Consider the following 18432-nt stretch of genomic DNA (forward strand, 5'->3'; position numbering starts at 1 on the left):
TACCTTGACTGGATTTGGGACCCTTGATTCTTCACTCACTCAGATCTGGGGTTTCTCTCTAGTGACTTCTTAGAAGGTTGATCACATGTATTTTGTTGGCTGTTATAACTATTCACATCCCTCTGAGGTCCTTTGTGAGGGAATAGGGTGGGACTGGGTCATTGTAACTTCCCACAGTAACAGCGATGTCGCGATAGCAGCTGCTTTATTCCAGCTCTTTTCTTATTATGTCTGTTCCTATGTCTATTTGGCCCATGGTTTTATTTATTCTGTTTTCTTAAAAGTTTTACCTTTTGGGCTTCCCTGGTGGTGCAGTGGTTGAGAGCCCGCCTGCCGATGCAGGGGACACGGGTTCGTGCCCCGGTCCGGGAAGATCCCACATGCCGCGGAGCAGCTGGGCCCGTGGGCCATGGCCGCTGAGCCTGCGCATCCGGAGCCTGTGCTCCGCAACGGGAGAGGCCACAACAGTGAGAGGCCCGCGTACCGCAAAAAACAAAAACAAACCAAAAGTTTTACCTTTTGGGGCCCTGGACACAGGACCATAAACTTATCCCATCAAACAGTAAATTTGCAGGGTTGGTATCGCTTCCATACAAACATTAGAGGTTTTGATATTTCAAGCTGCAGTTCTAGCAGTTTCTTTGATCTTTTACTGAGCAGTAAATTATTTATTGGGTCTGTCATAAAGATAAACCAAAGCCTATAAACTATATTTATAGTATCACAAAAGTCTCCCTCCTACCTGGCATCTTCAGAGGTAGATGGTGGTCCTGATGATAAGAAGCATCTCGGGCTGGAGCGGCACTAGGCCTGGCCACTTTGTCCCCTTTTTAATACCTTTTCTTCTTTCCTTTCCTTTGAGCTGTTTTGCCTTCCTTCCACGATTTTGCCTCATTTTCCCTTCCCTCTACTATTTTTTTGGCTCCAGAGCTGAGATTTTTGTGAGGGTTGTTGTGAAGATCCCCATTGCCCCTCCCTGGCCTCTGGGAGGCCACATCCCCTTTCTGCTTGAACCCCAGGCCAATCTCAGCTCTTCCCTACAGAAACCTACGTCCCCAGCCCCCCGTACCAGGCCCAAAGCTATTTCCTTCCCGTGCAGTCCTTCTGCCTTGAAGCCCAGACACCTGTCAAGCCCTGGGAAAATGAACTGTGCCCAATCACTGGCCAGTTTCAACGGACACTTTGGGTTGTTGGGAGAATTCATTACAGAGTGTGTGGGGGGCATACGTGTGATTGGATGTGCTCGGGAGCAGATGACTGCCAGCCTTTAAGCACCCTCTTTCATTTTATTTTTCCTTTGACTTTTAACTAGCACCTTCCTCAATTAAAGTGGCAAGGGCAGACAAGGAAATCAGTGGATCTCTTCCCGAACATCAATAAAACACATTTCTCTCCAGGATACCTATTTGTTATTTGGATATCAGGCTGACTGTAATCTGTTTCCATTTTCCCTCTTCGTGTCCCCCGCCAGAAGCTGGAGGCTCAGCCATGGAAATCCTGCTGTTTCCATTTGGCTGAATGAAGGGATAGATTAGATTCCTGTTTGCTTTGCGGACGTTTCCATCAGATATTCATTAGATGTGTCAGGGAGAGCCTGGAATATGTGTCTCCCCTATTTATTTCGGGTGTGGCGGGGTGGGATACTGGTGCAGGGGGCTCTTGGAAGATGTTACCACCTGCCTCAAAGAGTCTTTCTTCCTCTGCTTGATGATAAATCATGGCCCGAGTTATTTCTGTTCTGAAAGATATGGATGTCAGGGACTGCTCCTTGCTGCTACAGAAGAAAAGAAACTGGACCTTGGTGGAAAGGTAGGAAGAGTGTTTTTGATGAGCATCCTACAGTGCAAGGTGTTCCACTGTACAGATGAGGAAACTGAGGTCCAGAGAAATTAAGTAGATTGTTTCCATGGGACTACCCAGTTCTCCCCTCTGCCTTCTTTCCTGCTGCCAGTTCTCCTGAGGGGTGCCTCCAGCCTAGCCACTCCCTGCCCACCTACTTGCCACGAGCTCTGGGCCCTCAGGAATGGATGTGTCATTGATATGTACTTGCAGCCAATCAGGAAGGCAGGGACATGCCTAATATTTGCTGTGTCTGATAAGTTGCCTAGCATGTCACCAGGCACAAGGTGAGCTCACAACACATCCTGGTCAATTGATTGAGCCCTGGGACTCACCTCTGAGGTTGCCCGTCCTCTATTGCAATTGCTCATTGAACCCTAACTATACGCAGGTCTAGCCAAAGCTTCTGGCTCCAGAATACCCACGTCTTGGGAGCCTCAGTCCCGCCCTTCTGGAGGATCCATTCCTTCTGCCTTGGCCAACAGACTGACCTCACCCCTCCCTCCTTCCTTGTCTGTTTCCTGTCCCACCTCCAACAGTGCTGTGTTGCCAGGACCGCCCCCCGCCATTGGCTTGGTCCTGCCCCCACCCCCAGCCCCGCTGCCAGCTGCTACTTTCCAGATGTCCCCACTTCAGGGGGCCGGCTCTGTTTTACTTTTTAATTTTTTTTAACATCTTTATTGGAGTATAATTGCTTTACAATGGTGTGTTAGTTTCTGCTTTATAACAAAGTGAATCAGCTATACACATACATATACATATACCCCCATATCTCCTCCCTCTTGCATCTCCCTCCCACCCTCCCTATCCCACCCCTCTAGGTGGTCACAAAGCACCAAGCTGATCTCCCTGTGCTATGTGGCTGCTTCCCACTAGCTATCTGTTTTACATTTGGTAGTGTATATAAGTCCATGCCACTCTCTCACTTCATCCCAGCTTACCCTTCCCCCTCCCCGTGTCCTCAAGTCCATTCTCTACGTCTGCGTCTTTATTCCTGTCCTGCCCCTAGGTTCTTCAGAAAAAATTTTTTTTTAGATTCCATATATCTGTGTTAGCATATGGTTTCTCTTTCTGACTTACTTCACTCTGTATGACAGACTCTAGGTCCATCCACCTCACTACAAATAACTCAATTTCATTTCTTTTTATGGCTGAGTAATATTCCATTGTATATATGTGCCACATCTTCTTTATCCATTCATCTGTCAGTGAACATTTAGGTTGCTTCCATGTCCTGGCTATTGTAAATAGAACTGCAATGAACATTGTGGTACATGACTCTTTTTGAATGATGGTTTTCTCAGGGTATATGCCCAGTAGTGGGATTGCTGGGTCGTATGGTAGTTCTATTTTTAGTTTTTTAAGGAACCTCCATACTGTTCTCCATAGTGGCTGTATCAATTTACATTCCCACCAACAGTGCAAGAGGGTTCCCTTTTCTCCACACCCTCTTCAGCATTTGTTTATAGATTTTCTGATGATGCCCATTCTGACCGGTGTGAGGTGATACCTCATTGTAGTTTTGATTTGCATTTCTCTAATAATTAGTGATGTTGAGCAGCTTTTCATGTGCCTCTTGTCCATCTGTATATCTTCTTTGGAGAAATGTCTATTTAGGTCTTCTGCCCATTTTTGGATTGGGTTGTTTGTTTTTTTAATATTGAGCTGCATGAGCTGCTTGTAAATTTTGGAGATTAATCCTTTGTCAGTTGCTTCATTTGCAAATATTTTCTCCCATTCTGAGAGCTGTCTTTTCATCTTGTTTATGGTTTCTTTTGCTGTGCAAAAGCTTTTAAGTTTCATTAGGTCCCATTTGTTTATTTTTGTTTTTATTTTCATTACTCTAGGAGGTGGGTCAAAAAGGATCTTGCTGTGGTTTATGTCATAGAATGTTCTGCCTACGTTTTCCTCTAAGAGTTTTACAGTGTCTGGCCTTACATTTAGGTCTTTAATCCATTTTGAGTTTATTTTTGTGTATGGTGTTAGGAAGTGTTCAAATTTCATTCTTTTACATGTAGCTGTCCAGTTTTCCCAGCACCACTTATTGAAGAGGCTGTCTTTTCTCCATCATATATTCTTGCCTCCTTTATCAAAAATAAGGTGACCATATGTGCATGGGTCTATCTCTGGGCTTTCTATCCTGTTCCGTTGATCTATATTTCTGTTTGTGTGCCAGTACCATACTGTAGCTTTGTAGTATAGTCTGAAGTCTGGAAGCCTGATTCCTCCAGCTCTGTTTTTCTTTCTCAGCATTGCTTTGGCTATTCGGGGTCTTTTGTGTTTCCATACAAATTGTGAAATTATTTGTTCTAGTTCTGTGAAAAATGCCATTGATAGTTTGATAGGGATTGCATTGAATCTGTAGATTGTTTTGGGTAGTATGGTCATTTTCACAATGTTGAATCTTCCAATCCAAGAACATGGTATATCTCTCCATCTGTTTGTATCATCTTTAATTTCTTTCATCAGTGTCTTATAGTTTTCTGCATACAGGTCTTCTTAGGTAGGTTTATTCCTAGGCACCTTTTTAAAGAGAGTGTTGTTTCCTGTGACACTGGCAATCCTTCAGAATTGAAAAGGCCTGTCTCTGCATCTCACACTCTGTCACCGGCTCTCAAGATGGGGCCTAAGTGACTTGTCATCTTCTCTTGTCAGTCGCTGGCTCCGGCTGGCACTTGTGCTCCTCCCTCCCCGCTGGAGCCATAATCCTCCCCTTTGATATCACAGTTGTCTCCATGGCACTGAGTAGCCCTCACAGCTCTGCAGGGGCTCTCAGCCTTCGAGAAAAATGGAAACAACAGCAAGAAAGACCGTAAGAAAAGGGTAGGCTTCCCTAGTGGCGCAGTGGTTGAGAGTCCGCCTGCCGATGCAGGGGACACGGGTTCGTGCCCTGGTCCAGGAGGATCCCACGTGCCACGGAGTGGCTGGGCCGGTGAGCCATGGCCGCTGAGCCTGCGCGTCCGGAGCCTGTGCTCCGCAACGGGAGAGGCCACAGCAGTGAGAGGCCCGCGTACCGCAAAAAAAAAAAAAAAAAGAAAAAGGTAATGTCCATCTCCACCCCCCATCCCTTCACCCTCCCGGGAAAAACATCTCTAGTAGAGAAGGTACCCAAGAACTGGGAGAATGGCAGAAAGACCCTTAGACAGAAGGCTCTGTTTGCCACTGCTGTTCCAAATGGTATTTTTAATTTTCCTGTTTAAGCAGCATGCCCAAGAGAGCTGGCTTCTGCCCCTGGTGTGACACGGGAAGCAGGGTGTCCAACACCAGGATGGGCTCAGCTTCCAGAAGGGAGGCCCTGGAGTGAACCCCCTTAGGTCACCGGAGAGCTCAGGTCTGGGAGACAGGGAGTGGGAAGGGATGGGAAAACAATGCAAGTTTTGGAATTCCCAGCTATCTCTATGTGATGCTAACAGCTTGGCATGTGTTATGCCCACACCTACACATGTCAGACCCAGTTTTTTGTTTGTTTTTTTAAAATAAATACAAGATCAGCTTTATTTATTTATTTATTTGGGTGCACTGTGCGGCATGTGGGATCATAGTTCCCTGACCGGGGATCAAACCTGCAGTGGAAGCGTGGACTCTTAACCACTGGAGCACCAGGGTTTTATGTGTTATGGGGGTTCATGTTGATTCCCCCAGACTCCTGAGGGTGGTTTCTGAGGTCTCTCTCTCGGGCTGTGTGGTCTGCCAAGCCAGGGGCACTGGGCCATCTCTCAGAGCCTTGGGGTCCACTCCTGGTTTGGCCATTTGCTCCTTCTGTGCAGAGGGGGAGATGTGGTGAGAAGATGCTCAGATCTGTGCTGGTGCACACTGGCCGCGTTTCCTAACCTTAGATTGTCACATAGGTTATGTAAAAACTTAGTGTCAGGAAAATAGAAAGTTCTTGATGTAACTGTATTTATTATTGCTGTTTTAGGTAAGTTGTTTTACCTCCTGGATCTCAGTTTTCTCATCTGTAAAGTGGAATAAAATGATCTTACTTGCTACCTTATTATAGCATCACACAAGGAGATGGATGTGAAAATCCCTTCTGAAGTGTGAAGTATGAAGAATTATTTGTAACCTTCTTTTATACCCAAGTGTGTCTGTCACTTAGGGGAGAAGGAATAGGATAGAATTTGCCTTAAATGCTCAGAAAAGGTTTCCAGGCTGCCAAAATCCCTTATTGTCCCTTCCTTGCCAATCCCTTCATCCCTAACTTGCTTTGGCTTCACAAATTCCCCCAAACTGTGTTGCTGCTCCTTGCAGACACCCCACCCCCAGGACAATCGCAGACACCATGCCTGGTAAACAAGGAAGTCTCCTGGGGATCTGGCTCCCCCATCCTCCTCTCCTGTAATTATTCTTCCCTTTGCAGGTCTCACCAATCTGAAGTTTGACTTGTTAGGGAGTCAAGTAGAGTAGGATGGAGCCCTCTGCACCTGAAGCCTGACCCTGGGGTCCCCCAGCCGTTCTCCCTAAGGCCAGCGAGCTGACTGTTCCAGGCAGTCTGCCCTTGGCAATTCCCAGCAGGAGTCTCTTGGCCCCAGCCCAGACTTTCACCTGGTTTCTATTTCTGCCTTATCTGTGGATTGCTCCTGCAGAGCATGGGCAGTGTGGGAGGAGAGAGGCAGGGCCACACCCAACCAAACCAGCTGCGGCTCCAGCCTGGCTCTGGGAAGTTCTGTTGGAATATTAACACTGGAGGAAGCCAGTGATTACCTCTCAGACTTGCAAGTGAGTTGGGCAAATCGGCTTTGCCGAGAGCTAGAGAGAGCGCTGGACAGAGTGAGCTATAGCAGCAAAGGCAGCACATGGTGATGAAGGAGGAGATTTGCTCCCGCAGAAAGCGGGCTCTCCGGGGGCTGCCTCCTGGTGGGGGGTCTTTTAAGTGAATTCATTTTGGCAGTTTCTGCCTTCCTTCGGAGAGGTCCTTGGGCATTGCTTTTGTTGTCTCTCTCTGAGGACTCAAGGGAGAGAATGCACGAGGTGATAGGGAAGCACACGCTCACCCAGGTACTCCACAGGTGGCTGGGAACATTTCTTTCATTCATTCCCTCAACTAACTGGTACTGTGCACTCTTTCTGAGTCAGGCACTAGGCTGGGTTCTTGGGACATAGCAGTGAGAAAGACATTCATTCTGTACCCTTTACTCCACACCGGATGTGGTCAGGGACCAGGATGGAGGTTAGACTCCCCATAGCTGCTCAGTTTGCCTTCATCAGACCCAGGTCACTTTTCTATCCCCAATCGAGGACATGTCACATGGACACAGGTGGGGATGGTTTAGCCCTCTGACCAGCTTTGTATTCCCAGCACCATTTCTCTAAAGAAGAGAGCCCAAGGTCACATAGGTGAACCAGACATTCTGGGTATCGCAGCACTGCCCTCAGCTCCTATAAACAAGGGCTCCTTCCTCGAGACACGTCACTGCCATCTGCTGGAAAACTGTCACAGTGAATGTACAACTCTGCATGATGACAGTGTGAATGGTGCCCCCCTAGATTTGTTCAGTACTCCACCTGCCTACCCATGTGGTCGTGGTCTGTTGTTTATTGTATGAACGCTGCTGCAGGTCCACAGGGCAGCAGCTACTGTCAAAACATCTCAAGAGAAAGATGCTATGGAGTCCCAAACCCCTGAGATAGTAAAAGCCATCTTTGTTTGCTATTAGCATATATTTCTAAAGTTTTATTAGATGGAGGGTGAGTGAGGGTGGAAATTTACAGTATTCCAAACTACATGTGAGAATCTGACTAATGAAGAGGTGGAAGGTTATGTAAGAGCGTCTCACTTTCTTTTCCCTCTTTCTTATCCATTTCTCTTCTCTATTCCATCCTGGGGACACAAAGCGTCACCAGTTAGGGAAGTGCTAAACTCTTGGCCAGAACAGTTCCCAGCTCCTTGGCTCCCCATATACTCACACATTCTCAGAGGAACTCTGGAGTATTTGTGTTTAAGAGTCATTGCCTTATAGTTTAACTTAAAGGGTAAATCTCTGGCCTCAAAGCCCTTTGTCCCCAGAGGTGGTAGATAAGCAAAGAAATGGATTTAATCCACCAGAAATGGAAGTGCAGGGCTGCCTTGAAGAATATTGAGCACCTCTATTTCCAGTCCCATAGGGGCTGCAGCACACACACACACACACACACACACACAAACGTCTGCACCTGTGTGTGCAGGGATTGGAGTAGATGAACCAGTATCTAACTCAGTGCCTTTGCCCACTGTCAAAAAATGTTGGTTGATGAAATTGTTGGTGGTGCCTCTAATGCCTGGGGCCTTCCCTTCCTTGAGCTTTGCGGCCCTCGTAGGTAACATAAAGGTGTTAGCTCTGTGTGGTGTGGTTAGCTCTGTTTGCTATGCTATAACAAAAATACCATAGACTGGGTGGCTTAAACAACAAATATTTATTTCTCAGAGTTCTGGAGGCTGGGAAGTCCCAGGTGAAGATGCTGGAAGATTTGGTGTCTGGCGATGTTACCAAGTCCAATCTCACTCTGCTCGCTGCTGGACAGGCCACTAAATCAGAGACGAGGTGTTGAGACAAGGAAGACGACTTTATTCGGAAAGCCGGCAGACGGAGAAGATGGCGGACTAGAGTCTGAAAATAACAATCTTATCGGGGTTTGGATGCCAGTTTCTTTTATAGCACAGAGAGGGGGAGGAGATGAGGAAGTAAAGTAAAAAGGCCATAAGTTTTGCAAATATCTCCTGGCATGGCCAGACTCGGGAAGGGGATGTGTTAATTTCTTCTTTCTTGCAGCCACCCACAGGTGGACAGGGTCCGGATGTTTGTCTGAACAAAGGCACTTTGGTTTAACATTCAGGCAGAGGGGCAGTGTTCCCCGAGGCAGCCCATTATGTATAGACAGTATCGTTTTAGTGAACAAGAGCAGCGGAGAGCAAAGGTTAAAGTAAGAGAAACAGATGCAACATGTAGTCAGATGTGGCTCTTCCCTGTTACAGCGAGAGCCTACTTCCTGCTTCATAGACGGCTGTTTTCTTGCTGTGTTCTCATGTGGCAGAAGGGGTCAGGGAGCTCTCTGGGGTCTCTTTTATAAGGACACTAATCCCATTCATGAGGGCTTCACCCTCATGGCCTAATTCCCTCTCAAAGACCCCACCTCCAAATGCTATAACGTTGGGGGTTAGGATTTCAACATACCCTTAGAGCGGTACGAGCCCTCAGGACTGCACTACAGGGTAAACACAACCTCCATATGGTGGCAAATGTATGTGTCTTTGTTTCCTTTGTGGTTGGAGACAAAGTTGATGTTTTTGTGTCATCCCTCCATTGAGCCCCTCAGGTGCTGAATAAATACGAAGTCTCCCTGTGTGCGGGGCTCCGTGTTGTGGGCTGTAGGGGCTACGCAGATGAAAGAGACATGATTCCATCCTGAAAAGCTTCCACAAACCCAGCACAGGGCTGAACATGGTACTCAAATGCCACAAGCTTCCAGGCTGTGAGCTCTGGCTGCAGTGCCCACTGTGGGGAGGGAGTGAGAGAAGGTGGGATGGGGAAGGGGGACTGGGGACCGGTCAGCAAGGGCCTTCCCTCTTGATCGAGGGAGTCGTGTCAACCAGGGTTGGTGTGGTCGACAGACAATGCTCCCGAAGATGTCTGTGTCCTAATCCCTAGAACCCGTGACTATCTTACCACATGTGGTAAAAAGGGACTTTGCAACTGTGATTAAATCAAGCCTTTGAGGTGGGGCGATTACCCTGGATTATCCAGGTGGGCTCTGTTAAAAAAATAAAATTTAAGGGACTTCCCTGGTGGGCCAGTGGTTAAGAATCCTCCTTCCAATGCAGGGGACTCGGGTTCGATCCCTGATCAGAGAACTAAGATCCCACATGCCGCAGGGCAACTAAGCCCGCATGCTGCAACTACTGAGCCTGTGCGCCTCAACCACAGAGCCCGAGTGCCACAAACTACAGAGCCTACGTGCTCTGGAGCCTGCACACCACAACTAGAGAGAAGCCCACACGCCGCAATGAAGAGCGTGCATGCCGCATCAGAGATCCTGTGCGCTGCAACTAAGACCTGACGCAGCCAAAAATAAATAAAACAAAATAAAACAAAATTCAACAGAGTAAATTTGAAGGTCTAATTGGCTTTATTAAGCAATTTATGAATCAGGTAGCATCTCATCTAGCAAGTGGTAGGGAGATACTCCGAGGATGTGTACCAAATGGAAGGTTTTTATAGGCGGAAGGAGGGTAGGGCAAGGAAGTTTTTAGCAAGAGAAAAGAAAGAATTGTTTCCAGCCAGGTCATCTTCTTTTGAGGCGAAGGGAGTGACAGGGGTCTTATTGTGCAGATTGCTTTGCTAGTGCTGATCAGGAAATTTCAGGTTGTCTGTTTAAAGACCACATTCCTAGGAGAGGTTGAAACTGCAATTAAGTCTTGGTTTGCTGTCATGGGGGCCAATGACTTTATTTTGTGCCTGTTGTTTCTTGTTTTTAAGAGCTCGATGTAGTCACAAGCGGCCTCATAAGAGGGAGGGAGGTCCTCATAACAGGGAGTCAAAGGGAGGAGAAGGCCATGCATGATGAAAGCAGAAATTGGAGTGATGCACCCACAAGCCAAGGAATGATGGCAGCCTTGAGAAGCTTAAAGAGACAAGGAAGAGATTCTCCCCTGGAACCTCCACAAGGAACAAGGTGGAGACCCACCTTGATTTTAGCCCCATAAGAATCATTTTGAACTTCTGACCTCTAGAACTGTGAAAGAATAAATTTGTCTTGTTTCAAGCCACTAAATTGGTACAGGCACCAAGCAACATTAGGAAACTAATACAGTTGGAAATTCCTCCAGCTGTTATGGTTTCTAACCTAAGGCAAGTTATTCAAATTTTCTACCAGATGCCAGTCTCCTCACCTTTTAAGGAGTTTAACAGTAGTACTTAACTTGTAGGATTTTAAGGATGAACTGAGATAACAAGTGAAGCACCTGCACATAGACAGCTTGTTAGGATTGGTGTGCCTACAGGCTGTGTGGGGCTCAATAACCCACTCTCGCCTTCCCTTCCTCTCCCCATCCTGGCCTTTCTCAGTACAGTTTTTCTTCTTGATCACTCTCCCCTCCTGTAGCTGTGTTACCAGAAGAGGGACCCCTTCCAGGGCCCAAGAGCGGACTCTTGTCTAACACTTGGAAATGAATTGTCCGAGGAGACACATGTGTTGACAATGCAAAAGGCTGCTGGGTGTGTGACTTTCTTCTGATTGGTTGGTAGTGAGTTAACAGGGTGAATCTGCCCTTTGGTATTCAGGAAGGTCTAGGAGGCTGAAACCTTTTTCCTACAAACAAGAAATGGAAGAAGTGGAAAGGATTCGTGCCCAGGAGGGCCCCACAGGGTCCTGCTTGGTTTCAGTTGTTGATAAACTATTAACATTTAAAAATTAGGGACTTCCCTGGTGACGCAGTGGTTAAGAATCTGCCTGCCAGTGCAGGGGACACGGGTTCGAGCCCTGGTCCGGGAAGATCCCACATGCCGCGGAGCAACTAAGCCCGTGTACCACAACTACTGAGCCTGCGTTCTAGACCCTGCGAGCCACAACTACTGAAGCCTGCGTGCCTAGAGCCCGTGCTCCGCAACAAGAGAAGCCACTGCAATGAGAAGCCATGCACCACAACAAAGAGTAGCCCCCGCTCGTCACAAGTAAAGAAAGCCCGCACGCAGCAACAAAGGCCCAACGCAGCCAAAAATAAAATAAATAAATTAAAAAAAATAAAATAAAAATTAGTTATCTATTTTATTGTAAGCACGTGTAAAAAATGTCCATTTTGTGTACAACATTTAATGAGGTTAACAAGGGAATCTTTGAGATCCATATGTAGCTGGATGTGACTAAGTTTAGGCTTTAGAAGGTATGCATGAATTTTCTTAGAATTCTGTCCCTGATTGTTGGAAGTCTGTCATTTCTAACAACGACAGACCCAGAAACACACGTTGCTTTTACGCACATATCTTTTTCACAGCTTTATTGAGGTATAATGACAGGTAAGTAACTGCACGTATTTAAAATGTCCAATTTGGTAAGTTTTGACATATCTATCTACCTATGAAATCATCACCATAATTAGGATGATAAACATATCCATCACCGCCACCCCGATTTCCTTATGCCCCTTTGTGATCCATTCCTCCTGCCCCTGTCTGTCCTCCTCTATCCCTTCTTGCCCATTCTCCCTACAGGCAAGCCGTGGATCTGTTTTCTATCACTAGAGATCAGTCTGCATTTTTATAATTGTATATAAATGGAATCATGCAGTATGTGTTCTTTTTTGTCTAGTGTCTTTCACTCAATATAAGCTTCAGCCAGGGTGTCAATAGTTCATTCGTTTGTATTACTGAGTAGTATTCCATTGTATGGATAGACACAGTTTGTTTATTCATTCCCCAGATGATGACCATTTGGGTTGTTTCCAGTCGAGGCTAGTACAAATAAACCGCTCTAGACATTCATAAGAGTCTTTGTATGGAATCTGCTTTCATGTCTCTTGGGCAAATACCTAAAATAGAAATGGCTGGGCCATATGGTAGGTGTATGTATAACTTTTTAAGAAACTGTCTAACTTTTCCCAAGTGGTTGTACCATTTTACATTCCCAACAGCAATGTATGAGAGTTCCCTACCAATACTCTACAAGGTCAGCCTTTTCAAGTTAATCATTCTGTTAGCGGTATCTCATTGTGGTTTTCATTTAAATCTCCATAATGACTAAAGATGTTGAGCATCTTCTCATGTGCTCATCCACACATCTCCTTTGGTGAAATGTCTTCAAATCTTTTGCTTATTTGGAAAAATTGTGTTGTTTGTATTATTGAATTTTTAAAGCTCCTTATTCACCCTGGATCCAAGTCCTTTATAAGACATATTCTAAGATTTTCTCCCTGTCCTTGGCTTCTCTTTTCATTCAACACTATCTTTTGAAGAGCAGAAATTTTTAATTTTGATGAAGTTCAAATTATCAATTTTTTTTAAATGAATGGTGTTTTTGATGTCGTGTCAAAAAAAAGTCTTTGCCTACTCTAAGTTCACAAAGATTTACTCTTATATTTTCTTCCAGAAGTTTTGTTGTTTTAGGTTTTACATTTAGGACTATGATTCATTTTGAGTAAATTTTTGTAAATGGTGGATATATGAATAGAAGTTAAGATTTTAAAATATGAATAGCCAATTGTCCCATCACCATTTGTCGAAAAGACCATCCTTTTTCCGCTGGAGTGCCTTTGCACCTTTGTCAAAAATTAGTTGACCGTATATGTGTGGATTCTTATAAATATTTTAATGTACTCTTTCAAGTATAAAATAAGTGGTGTATTTAATATTGCACGTTGTATAAATTCTAAGATTATTTTCAGAAAGTTCATTAACAAATGCTCATAAATGAACACAATAAATTTACCTGTCAACGATTTGTGTCAATATTTATGGCACTATTTCCTGCTTTTATTAGTACTTTTGCTGGAATGAGTCATGAAAACCACACCTAGCTAAGCCTTGGGGAAACACACCTCAGTGTTTTATAAATGCTTCACGGTAAAAATTTGATATTAAACTGATGCCTTTCCAATTCTTTAACCCCCTCACTTCTCCGCTTCACCGTTCCAGTGGCAGCAGCACCTTCTCTGCATTGCTCTTAGGGTAGGGACCATACAGAGAGAACAAAGCGTCCCTTTCCTGGCTTTTGAGCTCTTAAGTAGCCTTTTGTAAATCTATTGTAGAGGCAATGGTATTGAGAGCCATGGATTTCAATTCTAAGGGCAAGGTGCTTGAGAGAAAAAAGGGTATTTCTGAATTTCAAAAGCTTGGCTTTAAATATCAAAAGCCAAAGCCAGAGGGCTCAGAGCACAGATTTTATATCATAAACCAGACTGTGGAGAATAACAGTCTCTTTCTCAGCCCAAAAAGAGATAAGATTTCAACCAGGGGGTGAGGTGGAGTGGAGGAGGGAGAATTGGAAGGAACTCGATTAAAGTTTAAACTGAAACTGGTGGGTCCCTGGGAAGGGGCTTAGCACTTCATCCACTGGGCCCAGGCTGCGATGTTGACTGGAGCCCAGACAAGCCTGAGGGGCCTCAAGGAGAGGGGTGATTGCCTGACCACCCTGAGTGAAGCTTGCATTCTCCAGAACCACAGCTCAGCAGTGTGGGAACAGAGGTTGAAGATGTTGAGGACTGAAGGGCCCCCAGACTCCCAGAATCCTTATGCTCCAGCATCAGGTGGGCACTCCTAAGAAGGGCCTGTCGGTGGCCATCAGGGCCAGCAGCCTGGAAGAAGCGTTCTGATTAGGATGAGAAGGATGTGGGGTCAGGGTCACTGACAAGGGGATGCCATTGCTGGAGCACAGGAGAGCATCTTGCTTCCCTCTTCCAAGGTAAGCATTCCAGAGGCAGCAGGGTACTGCTGGAGTGGCAGGAAAATGTGACACTCTTACCGAACCTAACTTGGGTCTACTTGCTGCAGAGCAAACCAGTCTACCGATACCAGGTTGTGGTAAAGGAAAGCACAGTGCTTATTGCAGGCACCAAGCAGGGAGATTGGGCAGCTCAGACTCAGAAGACCCAAGCTCCCCAATGGCTTTTAGGGGAGGGTTTAAAAGGCAACAGTTGGGGTGAAGGTTGCAGTTTGTGGACTTTCTTCTAATTGGCTGGTGGTGAGGTAACAGGGTGGTGTTTCAGGAATCTTAATCATCAACATTCTGGTTCCTATCACTCTGGGGTTTAGTGCTTGTGGTCAGCATCCTCCACCTGGGTGGGGATCTTTGTTTCCGCAGAACAACCCGAAAGATATACATTAGATTGTTACGTATATTCCTTGAGGAGGAACTAGGATTCTGTTTTATTGCTGAACTGTTAACTACTTTTCTTGCTTCATTGCTTCCCTTTGTTTCTGCATTCCCTCACTTCCCTAATTGGTAACTGCTTGAGTCTGCTCTTTGGAACTGAGGGAAGGCCTTGGAGACTAAAGCCTTTTTCTACAAGACAAGAAACAGGGGACACAGGGGGCCTTTTGTACCCAGGAGGGGCCCACAGGGTCCTGCTCGATTTCAACACCAAATCAAATTATTATTGCCAAATGTTCAAACGGAAACCGTGCATCTCAGATTGGGACTTGAATCCATGCTCTAGGACTCAAACCCAGCCAAAACCTAGATTGGGACTTGAACCCATGGTCTTCTAATTGAGATCGCACACCTGGTCTCAGGATTTAATGAAGCTCAGATTCTTGATGTCTCATTGTGGAAAGAATTCAGTGAGAGACAAAGTGATAGGTAAGAAGTGGATTTATTTAGAGAGAAACATACTCCACAGACAGAGTGTGGGCCATCTCGGAAGGTGAGAGCGGCACCAGGGTATGGGGTTGTCAGTTTTTATAGGGGTGGGTGATTTCATAGGCTAATGAGTGGGAGGAGTATTCCAGCTATTTGGGGGAAGGGGCGGGGATTTCCAGAAATTGGGCCACCGCCCACTTTTTGAACTTTATGGTCAGCCTTGGAGCTGTCATGGCACCTGTGGGTGTGTCATTTAGTGTGCTGATATGTTACAATGAGCGTATACTGTGGCCTAAGTTCTAGTGGAAGTCCACCATCTTGGAACTATTTGGTTCTAATCAGTTTATGTTGTGTCCTCGGGCTATGTCATTCTTTTAAAGGCTGTGCCCTGCCCCCTTCCCTCCTGTTTCAAAACATTCGAACAGGAGATTGTATTCACAGCTCAAACTGCAAGTGGGACCTTCTATTTCAGAGTTTCTTGACAGGTGGGAGTAGACATGGAGCCCCTCATCTTTCAGAGTGGCTGACTGAGGCCTGGGGCATGTTCGAGCCCCAGGGCAGTGCCCCCAGCTTTGGGTACGTTTGCCCGTTTATCTCACTGTACCATATAAATACTATTTTCTCTTCATGCTTTGATAGAATGCTAGGAAGTTACTTTATTAGTTTTCTACTGCTGTGTAATGCATTACCACAGACTTAGCGCCTTAAAACAACACACATGTATTATCTCACAGTTTCCATAGGTGAGGAGCCTGGGCACGGGTTCTCTGCTCAGGGTCTCACAAGGCTGAAATTAAGGTGTCTGCTGTTGTGTCCTCATTTAAAGCTTGGGAGCCTCTTCCAAACTGTTGGCAGAATTCGGTTCCTTGTGGTTGTAGGACTGATATCCCCATTTTCTTGCTGACCGTCAGCCTGGGTCCTTAGCTCCTAGCAGGAGAGTCTCCATCCAGTCTGCTATGAAGGAGCCTTATGTAGTGTGACATACTCACAGGAGTAACTATCCCAGCATATTCACATGTCCTGCCCACACTCAAGGGGAGGGAATTTTTACAGAATGTGTGCACCAGTGGGCTTCAGTCTTGGAGGTCATCTTAGGACCCTGCCCACCATGGCCACCCAGCTATGGAACACGCCCAGAACCAAGATTATCATTACAGGCAAAGGGAAAACTGCCCCCATGGAATGAATCATACAGGGACAGTGGGAAACAAAAATGTTATGACTATATCCATGAATTGTTCTTGTTCATAATGCAGTTACATATTTGGGGAAGGGGAAGATTTCCTTTCCCCCTTCCCTTCTTTGGTTCTTTTGGGTGGCCAAATAATTAAAACGACATGAGACAGATTAGCATGAGGAAATTAATACTAATTTGTATGTACAGGAACCCCACATACATGAGAGGTTCAGAGACACAAAGGTAAAATGAGGTATATATGCCATCCTGAGCTAAGGAATGGGAGAGGGGCCTGCGGACCTCAAAGACAGGAGGGTCATTCACAGGATACAAGAAGAGGAGCAGATGTTGGGTAATTAGATGTTTGCCATAAGATGGACCCACCTAGATAAAATTTATCTGTGGGAGTTTTAACTCTTTTTCTGGGAAACATCCCCAATTCAAATTCTTCTAGGTAGTAGAAGGGCAGTAATTTCTTTTGAGTCCACAAGGTCTTGATTGTCTTTAGCTCAAAATAATACACTTGCCAAAGTGGCTTACTGTGGGGAGGCCTGTTCTGAACCCCTATACATGCGACGTAAACATTTTTACTTGGGCTTGGTTTTCATGAGACGGCTCGAGCCTGTCGATCGCAAGTAACCAATGATCCTGTGTAAATAGTGAGGGCGCCAGAATCGCTGCATTGGTTGGACTTCAGGGAGGTAACTTCGTTGAAGAGAATGGACAAGGAACTTTCTTAAGTCACAAACCGTTTTTATTTAGAATGAATGATTAAGGCTTCCCTGGTGGCACAGTGGTTAAGAATCCGCCTGCCAATGCAGGGGACACGGGTTCAAGCCCTCCCGTGCGACACAACTACTGAGCCTGAGCTCTAGAGCCCGTGCTCCGCAACAAGGGAAGCCACCGCAATGAGAAGCCTTCACACTGCAACGAAGAGTAGCCCCCGCTCACCGCAACCAGAGAAAAGCCCGCGCGCAGCAACAAAGACCCAACGCAGCCAAAAATGAAATAAATAAAATAAATAAATTTATATTAAAAAAAAGAATGAATGATTATTGGACATGCCTTCGGAAATCATTGAAGGGGAAGATGGTAAAGCCATCTGTAAGTCAGTTTTTGTATATTCCACCAGTGAATGTATCAGTGAACTTTGGAGAAGTATGCCTAACCCTTCTAGATGCATAGGTTGAGTTCTGGGTATCCTGGTACATGATATCACCGAGGTTGACACGACAGCATGGTGAGAAGTGAAAAGTGCATCAGAATCACAAGCCCAGGTTCTAGTTCCAGGTCTGTCTGCCTGTGGCTGGCTGTGTGACTTTGGGCAAATCACTGTCCCTCTCTGAGTTTCTATAAAACAAGGGGTTAAGACAAAATGTTTTCCAAGGGCCAGCACATCATGCTCTTATCTATGTCCTTGATGCAAAAGCATCCTGGATTTCCCCAAAATCTGAACACTCAGGAACGAGAGACTCCCAGGCTGTCAGGCCATTCTGAGGTCTAGATAAGTCAATATTCATTCTGATGCAGCCAGACTGGGCTCTTTTCTGCTTGTGAATGTCTCTACAAAGAGATGCCATGGCCTCTTCCTCTACTTGTATTTCACCATCACCCACACCAGTTCCACTCCTAGGATGATTCCCCGTTATCCCACCAATGCCACTTGGCCGTATATGACACTGTATTACACCAACATCTGAATTAGTAGCTGGAAACGCAGTAAAATTTGTAGCTGCCATAGTGGGCTCGCAGGGTGGGAACAGGGTAGAATACATTTATTTAACAGAGATAAAATTCTTCCAACCAGCATTGCCTGAGTATCTCCTATACAAGGAGCACTAGCTTAGGTCCTGCTAGATACAGATACATAAACACAAAACCCTGGCCTTTGTCCTTAGAAGCTTCTAATCTCTGGGAACGGTGGAGCAGAAAAGCAGAATGGGCTTCTAGGGCTCCCCAGGCCCATTTAACTCCATAGAGAGGACCAACCTCAGGACTGAGCCTCCATTCCAGGTTTATAGGAGCTTGTGGTGAACAGGTCGAGGCAGAGGACTGGGTCCTTAGGGAGCCGCCTCCATCTGTGTGATGGTCTCTTTCATGTGCCAACTTGGCTAGGCTACAGTCTCCAGGGATTCAGTCAAACATTAATC

The sequence above is a fragment of the Delphinus delphis genome, chromosome 8, assembly GCF_949987515.2.
Source record: "Delphinus delphis chromosome 8, mDelDel1.2, whole genome shotgun sequence".
In the NCBI taxonomy this organism is placed as follows: Eukaryota; Metazoa; Chordata; class Mammalia; order Artiodactyla; family Delphinidae; genus Delphinus; species Delphinus delphis.